General features: G+C 38.7%; 1 protein-coding gene across 3 annotated transcripts in view; it reads left to right on the top strand.

The window, feature by feature from the left end:
- Nucleotides 1–1,376: 1,376 nt before the first annotated feature.
- foxp1b (forkhead box P1b) overlaps nt 1,377–22,967 on the top strand; it is a 181,850-nt gene continuing 160,259 nt past the window's right edge. For 2 of the 3 annotated variants that reach the window (XM_059328902.1, XM_059328901.1), the window contains exons 1-2: nt 1,806–1,938; nt 22,866–22,943. The gene's annotated coding sequence lies outside the window, so the exon portion shown is untranslated. Of the gene's footprint in view, nt 1,707–1,805; nt 1,939–22,865; nt 22,944–22,967 lie in introns of those variants that run through there. The other variant, XM_059328899.1, reaches the window with a different exon arrangement.

The following is a 22,967-nucleotide window of genomic DNA, read 5'->3' as shown; positions in this document are numbered from 1 at the left end:
TTGTTATTGCTTTTTTCATTGTAAAGCACGTTTGGTTACATTATACATTTCAAGGTGTAATATAAATTATTAATACTATCCTTATTCTTATCATTATTATTTTCATGTTTTAGTCCATGGTGCAAGGACAATTAAAACTTTGAAAATTATTATTTTTTTAACCTATAAATTATTGAAAGAAAAAAACAAACAAAAACAAATTTTGCACAGAATGGTTTGTTTTTTGTGTTTTATTATTGTTTATACACGGTTGCCCATAAAGTTGGAATAATTTTGTTTTTTTAGACACAATCCTCTGTTAGTTGTGGTTTCATTTTCAGTGTTTGGAAGACATTGATTAATAAAGTTTTGAGAAGATATACCCTTTATCCATCACAATGGAAAGAGGTAATAAATATTTTATTCCAACTTTATGAGCAATCGTGTACTATGCTCTGAGAAAGTTTCAAGCATTATAATCTTAATTTGAAGCTCAATCTGACCTGAGGAATAAAAACATTTGGTAAAACACCCAATGCATACAATGTTATAATATCACAGAAAACTGTCAGTAATGAATAGTATAATGACACAATAGTGGAAGGAGAATAAATAAAATCCTCATAAACTCGGATAGTATAGTAATATTCCTGTGACTGTTCCTGGTCAGAGGGTGGCGCTCTCTACTAAGAAACAGACTTCCCTGAGAGTGTCCATCAGCAGCAGTGCTCCCAGATGCAGCCATGATAAATGTAATGTCGTTTGAAGCGAAATGAGCTGTGCTTCTCAGACCTTGATCAAGGACAAAAAACGACTTAAAATATTTTCTCTTGAGGTTAAATTAATGTTGCTTTACAATGAGTGTTAACTGGACTGTTGAACTGGCCCGTGATAATTCTCATCTTCAGGGGGGTAAGTGACAGAGATTTTAATTACTGTCATCATGTTTTTTTGCACTTCTTGTAACAGTTATGTTAAAGGAGTGAACAAAACTTTCCAACCACAAAAATATGCAAAGCAGCGATTCCTAAAAATAACTTTATTATAATTTAGATCTTCCTTTCAAAGTGTTATGAAGGATTGGCCCACACGCCAGAAAATATAACCACAGCAAACTGAGAGAACCTGAACTCTGTCATTTTTTAAAACCATAATACCACCCCCTTTAATAGTTAAAACTCCTCACAGTTGAGATTAAAACATCTTTGATGATTATGTCAAAGCATTTCATTTTTCTGCACTGAGGCTTTGGAACAGTTATGAAGAACCTCAGATCACAAAAAAAAGAAAAAAAGACAGGAGAAATTTCTGAAATAATAATAAGTTCATTCTGCCTCGGTTGTAATTAGTCAGCTTAGACATTTTAGCTTTTCTGACAGCCCCCTCTCTCCTGTCACACTTTCAGCTAAAACTAATGCATATCATTACATTTCCCCATAGAAAGGACCTACTACTGAATTGTACTTGTGACTATGATGTTTCTATGAAGGATCTGCGATGCAATGAACGTTGTTTACAGCAGGTGGATATGACGTCACGGACTTGGAACATCAAAACAACAACATCCAAATCCGCGATTCTTCCTTTTTTTCTCCTTCTTTTCTCGGCGTGTTAAAAATCTAATAACAACATTAGGAGAGGAGCTCGTGCCTTTCTGCGCTCGGCAGCTCTGGGAGACGGCGAGTGTGAAACTCCACATTTTTTTGCTTTTTTCTTCGACGCCCTCGGTAAGATGATCTCCTTCTCCTTGTAGTTAAGTTAGTTAGTTAGTCCCCCCACCACCTCCACCGCCACCGAGGCGGGCGGAACTCATTGTTGGTGTTTACGGTGTGATTTGTTGTCGCACGCGTTCTCGGTAGGTACACAAGCTCGCGTGCACGGGGTTCGTTATCTCATACTAGCAATTCGGTACCCTCCGCGTGCGCCTGTTAGCCTGCTGTAAAGCGTTTTTCCATTCTGGTAAGTTTCACTATTATCATGTTAGCTCTGCTGTGTCGTATCTAGATAGATGCTGCACTCAAATACATACACACACACACACATACACACACACACACACACACGGAGTTTGTCTTCGCTTTTTCTGCTGCTTTTTCAGATACAATTAGCGAAATAAAGAATTAAACACCTGTATTATTAGCATGTGGGCTGGTTGCTCGCGCTGTTTAATGTCTCTGTAACAGGCTAGTTTTTGTAAGTACGAGTATCCTCTACTTTTTTTTTAGGGAAAGTTCTAACTTTAGTTGGGGCTACTCATGAGACCCCCGGGGGGGCAAATGCACCTTTAATAGTTGCTTCTAAAGTGCTGCTTGGCGTTAGCCGTTAACAGTTAATTACAACGCTACCTGTTCGGGATACCGCCGTAAAAAGTTGTTAAGTTTACACCGTGAAAGGGAAGTTTGAGTGCCGTGATTTCTTTGGAGTAAGACCAGGGAGGGAGATTTTCCCCACGTGTTAGCTCTCCTCCAAAACTCCGAAAGACCGGAGGAAAGCATTACAACTGTCCTAAAGTGTAGTTATTATAAGTGTTATACAGTTTAAGCTAACAGACAGGTCCACTTTTATTTGGCTTTCCCGTCATTTGCGTTGTTGAAGGCTGTTGTTTCGCTGTGGCTGCACACGATACCTACATTTAAAGCGGATATTCAACTCTTAGTTAACTTTTCATATTCACACAAAGGATTCAGATAATAATTATTATTATTTAATTAAAACTGTGACAACGTAAAGTCACACCTCAACTTTAAAAGTTGTTTTTCTATTTAACTGTACTGCTAAAAGCTTGAACTAAGTGTTTTTTTGAAGTCGAATATAGTGTGGGTTAGAGTTAGACATTGTCTTAACTGTAGATCACTTTATTATCACTTGTGAAAAATAGTTTACATTTTGGTGAATTAACATTTTATTACTAGTGTGTGAATTATGTTACCCTGATGTACTGTCCAAAGGAATGCCCTTTTATACAGTCAAAGAAAAAACATCAAATATACTTAAATTCAAAATATTTTAGATATATTTTCTGTTTGAATTAATTAATACATTTATGACAGGTGTATTACAGACACTAGTAACCAGTATGGTAATTACTTTTAATGTGTAGCTTTTAAATGTATGTAAACATATTATTAGCAAATGTAGTGTAGTTAATGCATGTTGATTTATTAGTAATTTGTTAAGACAGAATTAGTATTCTCACCCAACATTTTAATTTGATACAAATAATAATAAAAAAATATTATCCATGTCTATTGAGAGTGAAGTGCAAACATATAAGAATGAAATATTACCCTAATATTTTTTTTACAGTAAGTCTGCAGCTGGCAACAGCAGGACTAAAACCATCTGAAAATTTACAAAAGGGAAACTGCAGCTTTAACAACTATTGCTGGCAGTGCTCCCTCCTTCTTGCTCTTTGGATTAGTCATTGTCTGAGGGGAAAAAAACACTTTTTTGTAGGAGAAGTAAAGTAAACAGCCTCCAACAAGCGAACCTTGACAACCCAGATTAAGGAAAACATTGGAGATCAAACAGTGCTGCTGCTGGGCTGTTGTCATGAGCTGCCTGAGAGAGAGCTGCAGACTATTTGAACAGGCACTGGGGTTTGTGTGCTCACTTATGCAGAAATGGACCTTCGCAAATGCTGACCCAGGTTTTAAAACACAGGATGAACTTTCTTTGCAACTTTTTTTTTAGGCCTGCCGTTTGACACGGCTGTTTGCAGACATGCAGCCTCGTGCTGTTTGTGATGGGAACACTGTCCCCCGCGTCTAGAAACTAGAATGTCTGTACTTACATACTTCAACTGAATAAATTGAGTTGGCAGGGGGGGGGGGGTAAAAAAAAGAAATTTTAGGAAGAGCAGCTGTATGCATTGTAATGACGCAAAATCCTTAACGCACCAATTTGTGATTTTGTATTATTTGGAAAGCCCTTGTTTCTAGTTTGGCCTCTTCATGCTGGGGCTGAGGCTCTTCTTTGTAGAGAGTTGAGGTTCAACTGGTAAGAAAGTAATCAGTCACTCATGCATTCAGTGTGAGGACTCCCATCCCTGAGTGGAGCGGCCCTCTCTTTCATCTGACGGCTCAGTATTTGTGAACACACATTGAAATACCCTGTGCTGGGTACGGAGGGGCTGTAAACTGACTGTGCACCCTTGCTTGCAGCTGAATGATAAGGAGAATTATTTTCGGGTCCGGTGTGGGAATAAGCTTCTGCATTTGCTATATTGTTTCTTTCAGATTTATTTGCCTGGCTTCACCCCTCATTTGATTTTAGATACAAGACGCCCTCAGAACCGGTTGCACGAAACACTTTTTTAGCACAAAGCAAGACAAGTGACAGATGAATAAAGGGGAATTTTCTGGTAAATGATTTTGTCATGTGATTTTTGCATGTTTGATTCACGCAGCACAAAGGGGGAAGAGTACTGGCAATATGAATACGAGTGCAGCGCGCTCATTAGAGCTGTATTACATGAATGGAAGTGATAACAAAGGAAAGCAGAACAATATTTCCAGGGTAAAGGTTAGTGTGTCCCGGCCCCTGTGGCGTGCACAGGCAGACGGTTCTCCATGCCAGGGAAGGCTATTGGTCAGAGAGTGGACAGCTTCAGGTGTGCTCTGTGCAGCTCCTCCGTCTCTATGGAGACTGCAAAATGCTCAGGACGGCCATTAACTCATGCAGCCATTAATTACTGTCTTCTACTGTCATCTGTCCTTAATAAAGGGAGGGATGCTGACGAGAAATGTCATCTGTGTGCATGCAACTACAATCAATTAATACAAAATGAATTAACTGCTGGTGTTGTGTTTCAGGAATTCATTGGCATACACATGGCCCGTTATTGGAAAACATAAAAGTATCCTGTTTATTTTGTATCTGACAAGTTGCTGTGTTGAATTAGTTGTTGGTGTGTTGGTTTCAGATAAAAGCAGTGTTGTTATTTTATTGAATAACTGGCTTGTACATGCAGTGAAGTTTGTTTTTGGTTAGATGGGCTGCAGAACATTTTGTCTCTGTTATATCATTAGGCTTTATTGCAATATTTTTGCTATAGTTATATATTTTGCTCGGTTTCCCTGTACGATTGTTTTTAACACTTGTATAAATACGTCATTCTTAGACCAATGTCAGCATATTTTATCACGGATTTTAAGATGTGTGATGTGTGCTGTACATTGCAGGAAAAAGCTGATTTGACTGAGCTTGTTGCTGATGCACTCTTATCAAACAAGAGAAAGAAATACTTGGAAGAAAAGATGAAATATTAAAGGGAGTTGGTTTTGCACTGTGGTGTGGTTTCCATTGACATTTGACATCTTTATTAGGGTAGTGAAGTAGTATTGTGAAACTCTAAAAGCTATTCAAGATTAGTTTTTCACATCTTTCATATCCAGACATAGTTGTAGACGCATTATTAAATAAAAATGTTTTTTTTTTTGGCAAATTTAGAAAATTATTAGATAATTCATGAGATTAATTATGTTGTGATTAGGATGAACCTTTTTTTCTTTCTTTAAACACTTTACTACAAATTGTTTAGTTTTTTTTAATGTACCCGATTCTTATATTGGGTGAGTAAAAGAGCCTCTCAGCAACTTAAATCAGTTTTAAACCTGCATTTTTTAAATAGCACAGCACTTGCACTCTGTTTTGAGAATGATGCAGGTAAGCTACAAACATTTTCATCCAGACATGAGGAGGCTTAACCATATGCTACAAGCTGTGCTCAGCTGCCAGGCGAAACCTCAGCACCTGTTTCTATCAGCTGTCCGGTCTGTATGTCAGTCTGTGTGTGCTTATGATGTGGCTTCCATTGGCCTGACCAGTGACATCACTTCAATTTCAGGGACTTTTCTATCAAAGGCGAGAGAATGTTAGTTATCACTCTGACATAACCTCACGTGTAGTTTGGTTTATAATGCCAGGATGACAAACTGTAAGTGATTCCTCTCTCTGTTTGAACCTCCACAGTTTTCTTAAAAGTTTCTGTTGCATCATTTGCATTTTTGACTAAAACTTCACTCTGCATAAAGTAATGTAGATCTTTGTAATAATAGAGCTGTCCTTAGTTGACTAACACTCATATGGTTTTGTCGATTAATCGATCAGTTGATTTAAACAAGAGATCTGCAGAAGCACCATTTTAAATCTCATATTCACCCGAGATGTGCACATAGGTTTCTCGGAAATGGGTCATACAGCATGAAATGAATTGACTAATTGAAATTTTAGTGGACCGACACCAAAGCAACCAATTATTTAACTAATCGACAAAGAGGGGCAGCCCTAAATAATAATTGTAATATTTTTTTGCCCGTCATAACAGTTTTCAATAAGCAATTTTGCATTTTGGCAATTTTGAAAAAAGTCAGAAGTAGAGATATATTGTGACTTTTTAGTTCCTGGAGCAGTAGATGTTCAGCTAAGGAGGAACTCATTTGGCGGTCCATGCTGAAAAGATGGCCCCTTACATAGTTTAAGTTGAAAGCTCTTGAAGAATCATCACTTTTAAGTTGTGATATGTAAAGGTTAAAATTATTGTTTCATATTTTGATGACAAGGTGTTTGGGTTAATATTTTTGTGCTGTTGTCAGAAATCCCTTTTCAGTCAAACACTGTGGTTAGATGTGTGATATATTTTGTATTCGTTTGTCACGCCTTAGGTTCTAGTGGTGGCACTGTGTTGTTTTTTTTGTTCACTTGTGGTGGCTGCTTTTGTTATCTCAGAGGATCCTTTGTTTTTGCCAACCTGCTAAATGTAAAAGTCTTCACTTGTACCAAAGTGTTAAGATCTTAAAGGGACAGTTCACGCCAAAAGCAAAATACTTCTTCTTGTACCTGTAGTGCTATTTATCAATCTAAATGGTTTGACTGTGATTTACCAAGTGTTACAGTATCGGCTGTTAAGATGTCTGCCTTTTCTCCAGTATAATGGAACTAGATGGGACTTTGTGAGCAGTTTCATGAAGAAAAAAATTACCAGAGTAACCAGGTCATAATTTCTGGGGAAAACATTGCTGTTTTTTAGATTACGTTTTTGGTGCTTTGAGCACCATAAGTAAAGTATCATGTATTTCCATTATATTGGAGAGAAGGCAGCCAAATGTAAGAGGAAAAAGTATGTTTTTTTATTGGGGGTGAATTGTCCCTTTAAGACCTATCCAAAGCTGGATTCTGAGAGTTCCAGAATAAAAGCTTTCATAAACTATAGGTTAAATCATGACCATGTTGTATCAATGCAAGAATGAGAGTAGAAAAACTGAAATTGACTAATATAAAAATGTGACAGATTATCACTTAAACCCTGTTAACAGTAGCAGGCAGCGTAATGTAGAATAAGGTTACAGAAGCACATCTTTAAGGGCCTCATCCTTGACTTCTTGGCTGTGTTTTTCAGTCGGCAGTCCCAGCCTAATAAGAAACATAACATGGCAGGGCCTGCTCTTCCATCATCATTGCTGGGTGGAAAGTTGGTGTGCTTTGATCATGTCTTTTGGGCGCATCACTCCGGCTTAGCCTGCTGCTCGCTATGTGATAAGCCATCAGAGTACTCAGATCTAAGCCGGCAGCTCCGTGGGCTTGAGGAGAGACAGGAGAGAGTAATGGAGATGAGGAGAGAGCAGCAATGCAAATTTTGTTGACAGACTGTTACTGCAGCTGTTCTCTTTGCCTTTGAATTCAACAATGTTACTGTCCCTCTTCACTCGTGTGTGAAGAAAAGGCCATGTTTCATTTTTAACTCCTTTCTTTGACTGTTGGATATTATGCCCTCTTGGCAATTAAAACACCTTTAATTACACGCTGTTATTAATTGCCTCAAAAACGTGATTTAATTATTTTACAAACTGTTTAGATGTACTTTTACACGCTTTTAACTGAGTTCACTTTGAAGTTGAATGCTCCATTTTTGCTCTGGTTTCTTCCGCCTGTACATAAAACATCATTTTGGACCCCCCATTATGAAAGGGTGCTCCTAATTGACGGGTTGTTGCTTGTTTATTTGATATATATTTACCAGCTGGGTGGTAATTGGGAAGCCGTAATTACCCAAGATGCAGTGCAGCTCTTCAGCAGAGGTGCTAGCACGCTGATGAGTCTGGAGCACAGATGAAAGTATGCAGGTTACTATTATCATCCTAGCAGACTGTTTAAATACTTGACAGCGGAGAGCAGAGATGGCTAATTGGACCCCATGTCCCTTATACAGTCTCATTGTTTACTGTGATGACGTAAAGTGTGAGATCAAACGCGTAGTTCTTTTTATCTTTGTACAGTTGTTACCAGTATACCTGTTAATAGCAACAATAAAAGGCCAGTGTGTGTAAGGGCCTGGTGGATTTGGAGTCCCTCCTGATGATGTAGTTCCTTCACTGATAATGGCCTTGTTAACTGAGATTCATTACCTCTTCATTCAGAGTCCCCTGGATATTGAGGGAGAGTGTTCTCAAACTACTGGCTTTGCCACGGTGAAGTCATACTGATGTGGTTTTGTGAGCTATTCGTGGAAGGTGGTGACGGTATCTTCCCTGACTCCTGATGATTCAGTTGACCTGAGTCTGAGGTGGTGGTGGTGGTGGAGGGGGCGGCGGTGGTGTTTGACTTTGTTTGCTACTCAATTCCACTTTCACACCAACTCTCGCTTTCTCTCTCTCTCTCTCTCCATCTCTCAGACACTTTCTCTCGCTCTCCAATTCCCCTCAAACATGGAGAGATGCACACCTTGTTTGTGCGCAGGCTGCTGTTGTTTGATAGCCCGCTCTCCCAGTAGATCTTCAGACATTGTTGTTGTTTGCCTGTATTGGTTGGAGTGTGTGACTTGCATTTGCCCGGGCTCCTTGGAGGGAGTTTGTTTTTGTTCTCAGTGTTGTAAACAGGGTGGGGCCCCATTCCCAAACCACTCAGTTGGAGACGGTTATTTTCACAGGAGTTATTTTTTTGTTTATCATCTCGGTCAATAGATTAGCCTGGGATGGAATTATGTGTTGAAGCAGATAGTGTGGCTAACCATTTTCTGCTTGTGCTGACTCGATAAACACTTTGTCACTGTTGTTTTTGTGATTAAGGAAGCACTTGTGCTTATAACTGACTTTGTTAACACTGGGTGATGATTCAGGGGTGTCATTTATATCTTTCCATATGATCATACTAAATGCCAAAATTCAAATTTTAGTGGTGACTGGGGCAATTGTAACATTTTTTACATTTTCCTTTATAACTCAGACTCAGAATTGAAATACACTAGTCATCTTTTCATACAAGAAACATATATATTTGGACTAATTAAGTGCATTCAGTGGCTGGGGGCATTTGTAACACTATAAAACAAGTCATATTAACCTTTTTTTAGAACACCAGTTATTTTCATAATAGTCATCACAATCAAATATCATACAGGGTTTGTATAAAGTATTTTTTCAACATAATCTGGTGTTTCATCAAAACTATCACTCATGTAAATCAAAAATATTTTGATATTTGAAATGAAACAATCCCATTCTCCTATTTGTTGAAAAAAGGAAAGTTTTTTTTTCTCATGTCCATTCTTCATCCTTAGCTAGAAATGTCCTCTGTCCTTTAACCTCCTTTAAATAATCCTGATGTAATCATACAATCAAAGTTAACAAGAAAAACTGGTCAAATAAACAAAGTGACCTGTATGCTGATTTCTGTGGATATAAAAGAATACTATCACTATTTCTTAACTTTTTGCGGTTTTAACAATTTAAAGGGATGGTTAAGGCTTTGAAATGTTTGAATTTCCTTCTTAAAGCTATACCAACCCTGATCACAGCACCGTAATAACAACATGGTGATGATCACAATATATATTTTGTCCACATCATACGCTCCTTGGTTGGCCATATATTTGAACCTTTGATTATGGTTGGACACCGTGAGATAATAGTTCCCCTAGCTGTTCCCATTTATAACTTTAAAAATAGTAGATAACTTTGCTGCTTTCAGTAAAGTCTTCACTCGGGTCATGGCATCATTTTCTGACTTTGCTAAAAAATGTCTTTGCCAGAGTAAAACAATGAGGTTGTCATCAGATGTGGTTTTATCGGAAGCAATTTCATTATTAAGATTTCGGTGAAAGGCCAGGTCATAATGAATTCAAGTCCCAACCCAGTTTCCAAAACAACATTTTTGTTTGTTTTAGCCAATTGGCTGAACACACCCTGGCCAGAAATGACTATGGCTAGGGATTGTACTTCTTTAGCCCACTTAAATGCACACTAGTTGAGTCATGATAGAAAACATCAAGCTGCAGCTTTAAATGTATGAGGTAATCTGTGTCCGGTATTTGGCTTCATATACTTTTTCAGCACGGACAATATTTGTGATACCTGTTTATCAAGCTAGCGTAAAAGTGAGATCCACATAAAGATCTTTGTCAGGTATGATACATCCGTGGCTTTCACAGAGCGGCTCAGCATCAGAGGCTGCGGATGTGTGTAAAGTCCCTTTTAAGATGACGGCAGGCGACAGCCGCAGTGGCTGCCGCTGATCCTGCAAAGATCTCACCAGAATCACTCCACAGCAAGCACAGCAGTACACCGGGTGACGTGCAGCAAGCAGCAAGTTTTGAAACGGTCAGCAGCTGGAATTTGGAATGTTTGCGAATGGGAAACGAATCCTCCTGCTGCGCCGCTTCTTTAAAGTTACTGTTAGGGTCTCATTGCATTGAATGTGTAGTTGCAGGAAGCAGCTGCATAGGGTCCATACAGCCAGCTAAATCCATCTCTATACACAAGTGATTTATATTGTTATGCTACAACACAGTCTTTATTAGGAGGGACAGGATTATTCAAATCTACAATTCAATTTGATTTTCTGGTCACGATTTGATTCGGTTTTTGATGTAAAACTTTTTTTTTCTGCACTGAAGGATATGCCATGGTTAGACGATTGAATCTTGATTTGTAAAATCAACAGATCATTGATTATATGCCCTGGCAACTGTACTTTACAGTTTACATTGTGATTTAAAAAAGAAAGGATATGTGGTATTAATGTGACATAACTAGGGATGGACAATTTGGGATTTTTCCCCAATATCTGCAAATTTTTTCTCACTTATTTTGGCCGATTGCAATACTGATACTGATATTTATACATATTTTTTTCACCTAATTGCAGAGAACAACCAGTCTCTCTTGTATTGGAATTAAAACCAAGAATTGAAAGTGGCAGACGTAAAAAAATGTTTTGCTGGTCGTGCTTGTGGTGCCAACAATGTCCTTGGACTTGGACGACCCAGTCTGACCTCTAGTGGGTGACAGCTTTGACAACAAAGTCGCATTTCAGTTTTCTGATTGGCCAACTTCTTTGCTTTCTATGTTTTCTTATGGACGGAGATTTGCATTTCATTTTGTTTTTGAGAAAACCCTGTTTTTAAAAATACCTGTAAGAGTAGACTAGGCCTACTTTCACAAGTACATAAATCCCAGACTGAACTGTAAAATTGTATCAATTTACTCAACCGTATAAGAAAAAACCCACTAACATAAAACTTAAAATAAAAGAAATCAGTGATTATGAATCCATCATAGCTGCATGATTTATCAATTCAAAGTAGTGTTGTCTTGTCTGTCTTCAATACAGTTTCAATGGTTATAGAAGACACCTCAGCAGCATTTTGTGTAGAAGCCTAGTGCTGATACTATTCTCCTGTTTCCTTAGACTGATGTGCTTTACCTCTGTACAGTAAGCATGCACACGCACAGTGGTAGTCAGGTGACATAACAGCATAACAACAGGCACACAGCTCTCCTGTAAAAACGCAATCTGTGAAAAACAAAATGAGTGTTCACAGTGCTGAGGAAGAGACAGCTGAAATTTGATGTTCTACAAGATAGACTTTTTGAAGTTCACTGAAGAGCTACAACACATAAGCTCTCGAGTATCTATTTCATAAACCAGAATTTGCAGTTGATATGAATGGGTTAATGCTTACTCAGCTTGATGACCCTGACACAGCTCAGCTCTATTATGAATGGGTGAATGCATGTTTATTAGGGATGGACATTTTTTGTTAAATGTTCTTTAGTCTTACAAGACACGTATCTACCTGACTGGTCTAAAAAAGGACCAAGGTAAAGACAGAGAAAGAACAAGAAAGAGTGTATGAGTGGGTGAGCGAGAGAGAGAATCTGAACCGAAACTTTATTTGGTACTTATTTAGTTCCAGGAACTATAGTTAAAACATGAGAAAACATTTAATTCTATATGAAAGTAGTGATATGAATAGACTATCAGTTGCAGATCTGAGTCTCTGCAAAATGGTGACGCTTAACATCGCACAAGAGTTTAACCTTTGACAGCAGTGTGTTGGTCAAACACATGGTTGTTACAACACATCAAAGGTTTGTGTATGAAAAGAAACTTAATTTGTCGCGCATCATATTTATTGCGTTAATTATACACGGCCGCCCATAAAGTTGGAATAAAATATGTATTTTTTACATCTTTCCATGAAATTATTGTGACAGTGTGATTTATTCTTGACAGATAAAGTGTATATCTTCTCAAAACTTTATTAATCAATCTCTTCCAAACATATCACAATGAAATTAAACCACAATTAAAAAATTGAATTTGATACCTTCAACGTATTCCAAAAAGTTGAGGCAGGGGCCTGTTTACCACTGCGCTACATCACATTTTCTTTTAACAACACTCAGTTAGTATTTAGAAACTGAGGACACTAACTGTTAAAGGTTTAAAGTGAAATGTGACATTTTTCTTGATATGCATATTGACATACATTGTCATATTTTGCGATGTATACCAGTCTGGACTTCAGGCAGGCCAGTCTAGTACCTGCACTCTTTTCCTTCGTAGCCTTGCAGTTGTATCACATGCAGAATGTGTCTTGCATTGTCTTGCTGAAATAAGCATTGACGTCCCTGAAAAAGATGTTATCTGGATGACAGCATGTATACGTACCTTTCAGCATTAATGGTGCCTTCACAGATGTTCATCTTAACTATAATGCCATGGGCACTAACACACTCCCACAGTTGTTGCTGCTTTTAAACTTTGAACTGGTAACAATCTGGATGGTCCTTTTCCTCTTTAGCCTGGAGGACATGATGTCCATCATTTCCAAAAACAATTTGAAATGGACTGTCAGACCGCAGCAAACTTTACCACTTTACATCAGTCCATCTCAGATGAGCTCCGGCCCAGAGAAGTCAGCGTCATTTCTGGATGATGTTGACATATGGCTTTCACTTTGCATGGTAGAGTCATAACTTGCATTGGTAGAGCAGCAATGAACTGTATAACCACCACCTGTTTACCGGTGGAATGTTCTCAACAGCTGTTTTTTTGAGCTTTTGAAAACGTTTCCAGTCTTTTGCCCCTGACCCAATTTGTTTTAAATGTACAGTCATGGAAAACAATATTAGACCACCCTTGTTTTCTTCAATTTATTGTTGGTAAATAGAGTGCACTTATATAGCTTTTATCCAAAGCGCTTTACACTACACACTACGCTCATTCACCCATTCACACACACATTCATACTGGTGGCCGAGGCTACCAGGGCACACTGGTGCCACCTGCCACCATTGGGAATACATTCACACACCAATGAACGCAGCATCGGGAGCAATTTGGGGTTCAGTATCTTGCTCAAGGATACTTCGACATGTAGACTGCCTTGGTCGGAGATCGAACCACCAACCTTCCAAACAGTAGGCAACCACTGTACCAACTGAGCCACATCCGCCCCATTGTTCATTTTAATGCCTGGTACAACTAAAGGTACATTTGTTTGGACAAATATAATGATAACAACAAAATAGCTCATAAAAGTTTTATTTAAGAGCTGATATCTAGCCATTTTCCATGATTTTCTTGATAATGATTTTGGTTATTACCAAGAAAACCATGAAAATGGCTAGATATCAGCTCTTAAATTAAACTCTTTTGAGCTATTTTTTGTTGTTCTTATTTTTGCCAAAACAAATGTACCTTTAGTTGTACCAGGCATTAAAATGAACAAGAAAATGAAGAAAACAAAGGTGGTCTAATATTTTTTCCATGACTGTATTGTTTGCATCACATTCAAAATAAGTACAACATAAAACTTTCCTTATATATTGTCTTTTTGATGTTATCAATTGGATATATTTCGAAAGGATTAGCAGGTTATTGCTTTCTGTTTCATTTACGTTTAACATATCTTCCTAACTTTTTTGGAGTCGGTCTTGTAGTAAATTCGGCTTTCAGTGAGTGACACTGACAAGTGATATCATGCACACATGTTCCAGAGTTGCTTTTCTACTGGCTCGCTACTGTTAACCATTTACTATTTACTGTTGACAGCTTTTGTTGGACATTTACTGCACCTGTTGTAAATTATGTATTGTATTACCTGTTATGAATTTGGTGTGGTTTAAGCAATCAGCTGTTCTGAGTCACTGGGTATTTTTCTAAAAGCCTTTTCATGTCGTGTATATGGAGTGCATGATGTACAAGCTTTTAATGTGTTGACCAATCAATTCCTCGCACTGAAAACAATCTCAGTTAGAAAAGAGTAAATCAATCTTTTCATATTCTACTACAGAGAGAATCCGGGCCAGGATTTTGAGTGCATTTCTGTGTACTTTATACACAATTGTATGCAGTGATTGAAGGGCTAATTCAAATAATTTTAATCACTCAGACCAGCCCCTTGCAGTGTCATCTTTTTTTGCAAATTCCCCATAAAATGAATAGATGAGCAGTCTCCTTTTAGAGCATAATGGCTACATTAGAATATGAGATGGATAGCAGATGAAAATTCTGTATCCTTCATGCACTCTTTCTCTTCCACTCCGTCACTATGATCTCTTTCATCAATAGCGGTCCTGTATAAAAAGACCTTGCAGGCCACAGTGAAGTGTTCAGTTGAACCTCACATCGACAGAGGAATGGAAAAAGCAGAGGTGAGAACAATTTGAGCAGTAAATTGTAGAGTAACTGGTGCAGGATGGACAGTTTCAGGACCAGCTGAGCTAATGTATGATTTCATGCTGTGGAACCAATAATAGATTTGTTTTGTTTCTGTTTAAGTCTCTCCACCTTCATTGATTGCATTGCCACACCCTCCGACCAGATTCACTGTGACAGCTCTTTTTCCACCAAGTGAGATCATGCTATTGGAGGCTGCGTGTTGTTCTCATCAGGGCCAACCACATAGTGCCAGTCAATATGTAAACAATGGTGGAGACAGTTTCTCATTGCCTAACTGACATTTCTCATTGCTTGGCTGATGATTCATCTGAGAGATGTCATCTCGCAAAGTGTTTTCAGGGTGCACTGTACTTATGGTGGTTTCAATAATTCACTCTGTGATCTTTGTCCACCTCATTCACTGCCGTATACTGTATATGCTAATACTTTAGGCCATTCAAGGCCATTTACTTCTTGTTTGGACTCTGATCCATAAATAAGCAACGGTTTTCCAGCTCATGTGACCAGACCAGACTTAGAAAAACAAGTTCTTGACTAAACAAGATAATACTGTTTCTATCTACAACTACCTGTGTGTTGTCATCAACGTGTAGGTCCAAAAGTGAATATGTGGAGGTGATCATTTTAAGTCTTAGTGGATTATTGTGCATGATGTACGTTGATTTGTGGCATTGATAGAAGATGCCAAGAACCCCTTAAGCTCATTTGGTCTGTTGAACATTGAAAACTCTGTTTATGTCCAAAATAACTTTGTACTGTAACTGCTTTTTATTGATGGCAAAATGTACTATGCATGGATCAAACCTGAGATAAAAATGTACATAGGATTTGCATAGAATTTTCAGTAAACATTTCAGTATGTTTAAAGGAAAAGTCAAATGGAAAATGATCTCTTTCATATAGGAGCTAATGAGGAGGCAATACAACATAATATAACACAACATGAAAAACATAAATATTTCATCTACTTATAAGTGGTGGGGTAATGGACCATAGTTGATCTGTGATATATGGTTTGGCACGCATGTAAACCGTAGCTTAAAGCACATTGTCCCAGGGCTTAAACACTTTCACCATATGATCTAGTTTGATATTCACTGCAACCCAATGCTACATTATTTGCAAGTGGGATTAACCCTAGTCTTATATTTAGGCTATTTCTTGCAAAATCAGAAAATAACGTTTGCAGTAACCAGGAGGTCACATGCATGTGCATTATAGTGTTTGATGTTTTTACAATATTTAAGTTTTTTTTTAATACCAAATGGATTTTTATTGTATTTGGGGAAGTTAGAATCTGATCCAAATCTTACACTATTATTATCCTAGTATTTATTAACTCTAGGTAAACATAGTAACCCCTTTACCTAAAAAAGCAAGATAAAGCAATGATGATATATTCTTTCGAAAGTTGTATTCCTCACCCAAAATGATATGATATGCAACATGGTGAAAATTTTAATGAAAATCAATATGTTCTCTTTCATAACAACAAACCAAGTTAAATGTTTCTTTAACACACTGCAAAAAGTCTACTGTTTAAGGCCAATATAATAGGATTAAAGAATGTCATCCACATTCTGCGTTATTTTGTCCTGTAATTTAATTGGTTTTCTCTATGAAAAATAAGAGGATTGTCATAGAATAATAATGAGACAATCAAAGGAAATATCTGTCTTAGCTCCAGCTTAATCAGAGTCATAGGTGCCTTTTCCTTAAATGCCCCTTCAGATGGTGTAAGATTTGGTCAGTGGTACTGAACTGAATTTTCTTTGTACAAACTCACCTAGCAATGAGGTTACAGAAGGCAAAGCTTGTCCTCGCTTTCATGTTGTGGGAGTGAAACCTTAGATATTTCTCTCCACTCGTGCTAATGTAAATGATTTGCATGGAGTTTGTCCCTGCTGATTAAGGCTGTTTGGACTGTTCTTCTTTGGAACCGTGCCAATTGAATTTTCTGCCTTCTAACACGCTTGGAGAGTGGGGAATATGGTTCTCATTGGGCCTGAGGCTTGATCTCCTTCTTGCCTCCCCCAATCCTTTCACATCACTCTGACAATTAGCAAGCTCGACCATCCCCAAATGACACACGTAATTAAAGAGTTGGCATTATAATTACAATGTGTTTATTGTCTGTTTATGGGTTTTGTGCAGTGCATAACGCACTGGGAGATTTCTTTGGTGTAAATGGATTGGGGGCTGTTAATATACTTGGTGGTAAATGCGATTTCATGTGGTTAACATCTCGATATCTCCTTTATCAGCCCTTTGACAGTTGCTCTGTTTGTCGTAGCTACATAGAACACAATTTGGCCGACAGGAGAAACTGGCAACCGAAAAAAACAAATTATTTAGTCATGGGCTTTTAACGGGCGCAATGGTAAATGCGTGTTAAGTAAATGATGCAATTTATTCCCTTCTCCTCATTGCCAGGCTGGCTGCCACGGGACTTCTGCCAGCTTTAAATAAGTGGTACCCAGATGGTATTCACATGATGCCCACTTGGTTACAAAACGGTCCTGGGGAATAAAGCTGACTGCCACAACAACTAACGGGTCAGCCGGTGTGTGCCTGTTGCTTTTGCACTCAGCATGTGCAAATGGGTTAATGTGGTGTCACTTTGGTGAATTCTTTGGGAAGGTTGTATCTCAGGGGTCCTAAATGAATTGGAAAAGAGCCCCGTTAATGAGGAGGGCGGGATAGAGAGATAAGGGAGTGAGATTCTCTGCAGGAGTTTTTTTTTTTTCCTCTGTGTCGGGGTACTTGAATCTACAGAAAAGAGCGAGGGAGGCAAGTGATGAGCTTTTCCTCTGGAGTAATAGAAGTCTGTCAACAACGTGATTTCATCTTGAAAAGGCAAAGTCAATTCTCCTCTTTTCCTTCTCTTCTCTTCTCTTCTCTTCTCTTCTCTTCTGTTCTGTTCTCTTCTCTTCTCTTCTCTTCTCTTCTCTTCTCTTCTTCTCTTCTCTTCTCTTCTCTTCTCTTCTCTTCTCTTCTCTTCTCTTCTCTTCTCTTCTCTTCTCTCTGTGCCTTGCAGTCTTCCTCCTCCTCCCTCTACAGCTGTGCTGGTCTCTGGGCTGTCTCCTGGAGAAGTGGTGAACTGTGTCATCTCCAGCCACTAACAACCAACAGCTGCAGCACCAGCCACCGCTGCAGATCGAGGGACAATGTGAAACTGATTTTCTAACGCGGAGAAATAAATAAACAAAGCCCCTGAGGAAAAAAAAAAAAGCAACAACACCACAAACAACACACAGCTTATGCAAATGCTGGGGAAATGTGTTCGCGAATCGATAAGCCCTATTTGTGTACGAAGAGACTATAAAACAAGAGTGACCATTTTTCACAGAGATACACATTACTAAGTTAGCTATTTTATCTGCAGTAGGTCCCCCCAAACATCTGTTTAGTTTTAATCTTCTACAGTACATGTTAAACCCACACATTATGATGAAACTATTTGTTGTTGAGTTGTGACATGAAACGAGTCAGAACAGGGGAGGGTGCTCGCTGCTGTCTGCGCATAAGACACCAGATGTTCGAGGAAAACTTTTAGTCATTGTGCTGTGAGAGGGGTCAAACTGTCAGTAGGTTAAAGGTTGAACGGCATAAAAAACTGCAGCAACCACACAGTTAATTAGAGATCAGAGATTTATCGTGCAATACTATATTTATGTCACTGTACTAGTTTTGCTGTAGTTCTTTTGAACCTGATTGTAAAATATGAGTATTCTGTCACTCTGTTGCAAGACACAGCAATTTCTTTTGTGAGATATCTGTTTTTTGCCATGAATGAAAAATGAATGAATCTGAACAGCTCGTCCCATTGTTTAGCTTTTTCTCCCAGTCACCTTGTAATTGTTTCTGTGTCATAAGCAGCTATTAGTATTGCTAGAAAATGGTAATGCTTTGAGAGACTCATCTCTTTGAGAGAATGGCTCTCTATCACACTCTCACATTCTTTTAAAAGGGAAAAGGAAGATGAATTTTGCCCATAAAGGCTGTATCACAAGGGCTTTTTATCCTAAATGGCTCTGGGGATTGTTATCTGTGGGAAGTGTGTCCTGCCTCCGTCGTGTTCAATCAAGTGTCCACTTAGCTGTGACTGGGAGTAATTGTTCCCAAGTGGGCCACACACTGACCTGTTAATGTCTGCGTTGACCCTCTAACCTTGTCAGCACGTCTTGGGGAGGAGTTTAAATCATGTGGATCTCCTCCGTGTCTTTACGCTACCGGGTCAAGTGGGCGTCGGCCCTGAAAGACCACTCTCTTGTAATTGTCCCCAGCAGCGTGGGTCAGCCATGGGTGTTCCTAAAGACCGGCTCTTATTAGATGAGGTACTGGGAGTGGTGTGACTTAATGGGTCAAGCCATTGATCCGATACAACACCAATGTCCCCCAGTGCAGTCACAGGCTCTGCAATTCCTGATCACTGCCTTGTCCGGCTACGTTGTAGATTCATCTCACTGACTTTATGGATGCCATGCTAATCTGTATAAACAGATATTAGCATATGAATGCAGAATTTGGAGGCAAGATTTTGGTCTCGGAAGCATTGTTGTTTCAGTCTGTAGTCAAACTAGTATTGACCAATCCTGTTTGAGCTGGCTTTGGTTGTATGCAGGTCAGTGTGGAGAGTTAGTTAGAGGAGGAACATGGGGGAAATGTAATCTCGGAACCCACAGGCTATCATCAGAAGACAATTCAGCTTTTTATTTGCGTTTTTTTGTTTGTAGAGATTAGTTAAAATATTGTCTGAACCTAAAATACAAGAAGTATCGATAAGGTGGCTAATCCGACTGTAAATAATGACTTGTGAAAAAAAGAGGACGTTTTTGCTTGGATAGCCATGATTCTGATATCCACTGGTGACCCCATAAATATTGGCCTCCTCCAGAGACTTAGTTGTTGTCATTAGGGATACTGGTAAAGATGCTGCACATTATTCAATTCTTTATGAATTCCCTTATTGATACCTGATCAATTGTCTGTGTGTGGGGAAAATAGGCTTCATGTGCAGAAACAGAGTACACTAGAGCATCAAATTCAGCATTCAGACTGTATATATACAAAAACAGGTTCATCAGTTTGAAGATAAAATATTTTGTCTGTGTACAGTTTTCAATTGACTATACATTGAGGATTAAAAAATTAGCCTGGAGGCATTGGATCCAGTTGGATCCAGTTCTTAACATGACAACTACAAATATTTTCATATGTTGTGTTTTCAAAAAGAAGCTGGTGGCCCATACTGATTTATATAGCAAAAATCATGACTCGGTTCATCTGACGGGTGCTAGTTTCTGACCCCTCTCGTCCCCCTCAACAAGAGTGGACAGCTTCAAATGCCTGTCTAGTTTGCCTGGTTACTCACAAATGAGGCAATTAACACACATGCTGCAAAGTGGCTGGATGCAGAGTTTCCTCAGAAACTGACATAGTTTGTAATTTGAGTGAAAAGAGGGGATTACAACCACATGTTTCCAGAGCAGGAGTGAGTCGAGTGTTGAGCAGCTGGCATGCAAAAGGCCACAAAGTGAGAAAGCCTTACAGTCAGAGGTAAAAATGTTTCACTTTATGTCGGCGTCTTAGCATGCAGTATATCTCAAAGTGTTTGGTTGTTTAGTGTTTTTTATGGACGAATTAGGCAATAAAACGTAACCACCTTTTAAAATCCAGTGCTTGTTAATTTGCAATAAAGACTCAAAATCGGAGCTACCTCTTATGTCTATGCACTCTCATGTTTTTTTAACACCAGTTTTGTGAGACTGCACATAAATCCCATCTCTTTTGAATGTGGGGATCAAGTAAAGCTTGAGTAAGTTGTATGTGGGAGACATGGCAACAAGCTTGGCTGCAGTCATTGAGTGCCCTGTGTCGAATGAGGGGCCTTTAAAAGTAAATGGTCCTTTTGAGGTGCGTAGGGATTCAATTGACATAAATCCATGAAGGGATGTTGTCTGTTGGGATCAACATATTTTGGGAAGTAATGTCAGGGATGCAACTGAGTAATCAGAAGGGTCTTATCTGGGGCCGATGGTAGGCCCAGGAATGTGGACAGGCTGTGGAAACAACGGCTGCACTAATGGAGTTAGTAGAATTCCACACTGGTGAATTATGAGGAGTTGGGACGTCGGGGCTGTGGTTTGTTGTGTCTGGTTGGAGCGCTGCACCGCTACACACAGAAACAGAGTTATAGATTTAGTTTTTGACACGCTTTCTCATATTGCAGGCCAATTAAGTGGGAGCTGAATTGCTTTGCTGTGCTGCCGGAGACACGGCCACATTAAACAGCAAAGTGGTACACACATATATCATAGGGCAACAAGCCACACATGCAGCCATGACTCCTGTGACAGGGACAAAACCAGGAGCCATCCATTCTGCTGCCTCATTTGCATGATGTGAAGCGTATCTGGAAGTCATTAGCATCTTTCCACTTGTTTATCTGGCTTTAGATGAATGCATTTGAGCTCAAACACCAGGTTTTTGAATAAACAAAATTTTGTTTCAGATAGTTTTGTAGTTGTATGAGTCATGTATCATTTGTATAAAGAAATATGTAATATTAGCATTTTTTTTTCTGCAGGGTTTATAGGTCACTGTACTGTAAATACACGGTCCAGAGCAGGATACAAAATGAACTTTTTCTGCCAATGATTGGCAAAGTATCTTTCAAGCACTCAGGACATGTGTACTGTACTCAAATACAAATTTAAGGAACTTGTACCTTACATGAGTATTTCCATTTCTTATGCTGTTTTACTCTACTAAATCTCAGAAGGAACTATTGTACTTTTTACCTCAATACATCTGTCATGTAATGACAACTTAAGATGCTCTTCAGATTACAGTTTTTCATCCTTCCTGTCCACTGAAAACCACCGATCTCCAGATGTGTCGATTTTGAATGTTTGAGATAAGCTGAAGGATAAAGTGTTCCTGTACGTGTTGAGAAAATACTCCTACTTCTTTTGAATAAACTCTTTAAAACCCATTTGAATAAGCAGAAAATGCAATGTCACAAAGCTGAAATTTATATTATAAAAATAAAATTATATTCACAGTACTTTTACTGAAGTAAAGGATCTGAATACTGTGTCAAACTGCAGCTTATTGTGTTGACATTGCAATTATAAAAATCTGAAGTTTTGGTAGATTTATTTTTTACTGTATTTCCACCTTGCTCATTCCCTCCGATAATGGTGGCTGACCTCATTTATTTTATTTGCCAATGTACACTTATTTTGAATGATAATTTTGGAGGCTGCCCCAGAACAATCAGACTTATGGTTTCATCCCATCGTAGCTTTTGGTTACAGTGGTTTAATGACATTCTTGTAACAACCATGTGTGTCAGCAATCTATTGAAAAAGTAATTGCTCATTTTTCTTACATGATTCACTTCAAATAAAAATTAATATGTAACTTGGTTGGCTCTGTTTTACCGCAGTTGACATCACGTATAGCTATATGGAAAAATTCAGCACGTTTTTGTATGTGGGCATATCAAAAGTTATCTCACACATTAACAAAGGGCAACCATGTGACACGTACTGTTTTTAAGGTGAGAAACGAACCACAGAAAGTGTGATACAACCACTTTTTTCTAGTATTTTACATTGCATGTCCGTCATAGCTGCCTATCTGCATGTTCAGATTTGAAAGATAATTTGGTATGCATGTAGGCCAGAAGGTGCCAACCAGAATGAATGCGTCATATCATATCAAACACTTGTGGCTGATCACTTTTACTTTTGCTACTTCTTATGTCATTTCTGTACATGTGGGCTCAGTGGACCAGGGTAGGGGCTTTCCCCACCTTTTCACTTCCTGTTTGTAATAGTTGTATCTTTCCCCTTCCTTCCTTCTCTCTCTCTTTCTCGCTCTCTCTGTTTGTGTCCTCTGCGAAACCCCAGTGGTCCTGCCCTCAAGACTGTGAGCTGTTTTCTCATTGGAGGAATGGAGTGCCAGTCTGTCCTGCACCAGTGATCAGGGTATGTGGCAATCCGCCCGCTAAG

Source organism: Centropristis striata, chromosome 3 (genome assembly GCF_030273125.1).
Source record: "Centropristis striata isolate RG_2023a ecotype Rhode Island chromosome 3, C.striata_1.0, whole genome shotgun sequence".
Taxonomy (NCBI): Eukaryota; Metazoa; Chordata; class Actinopteri; order Perciformes; family Serranidae; genus Centropristis; species Centropristis striata.
This window is presented reverse-complemented; position numbering and strand designations above follow the sequence as displayed.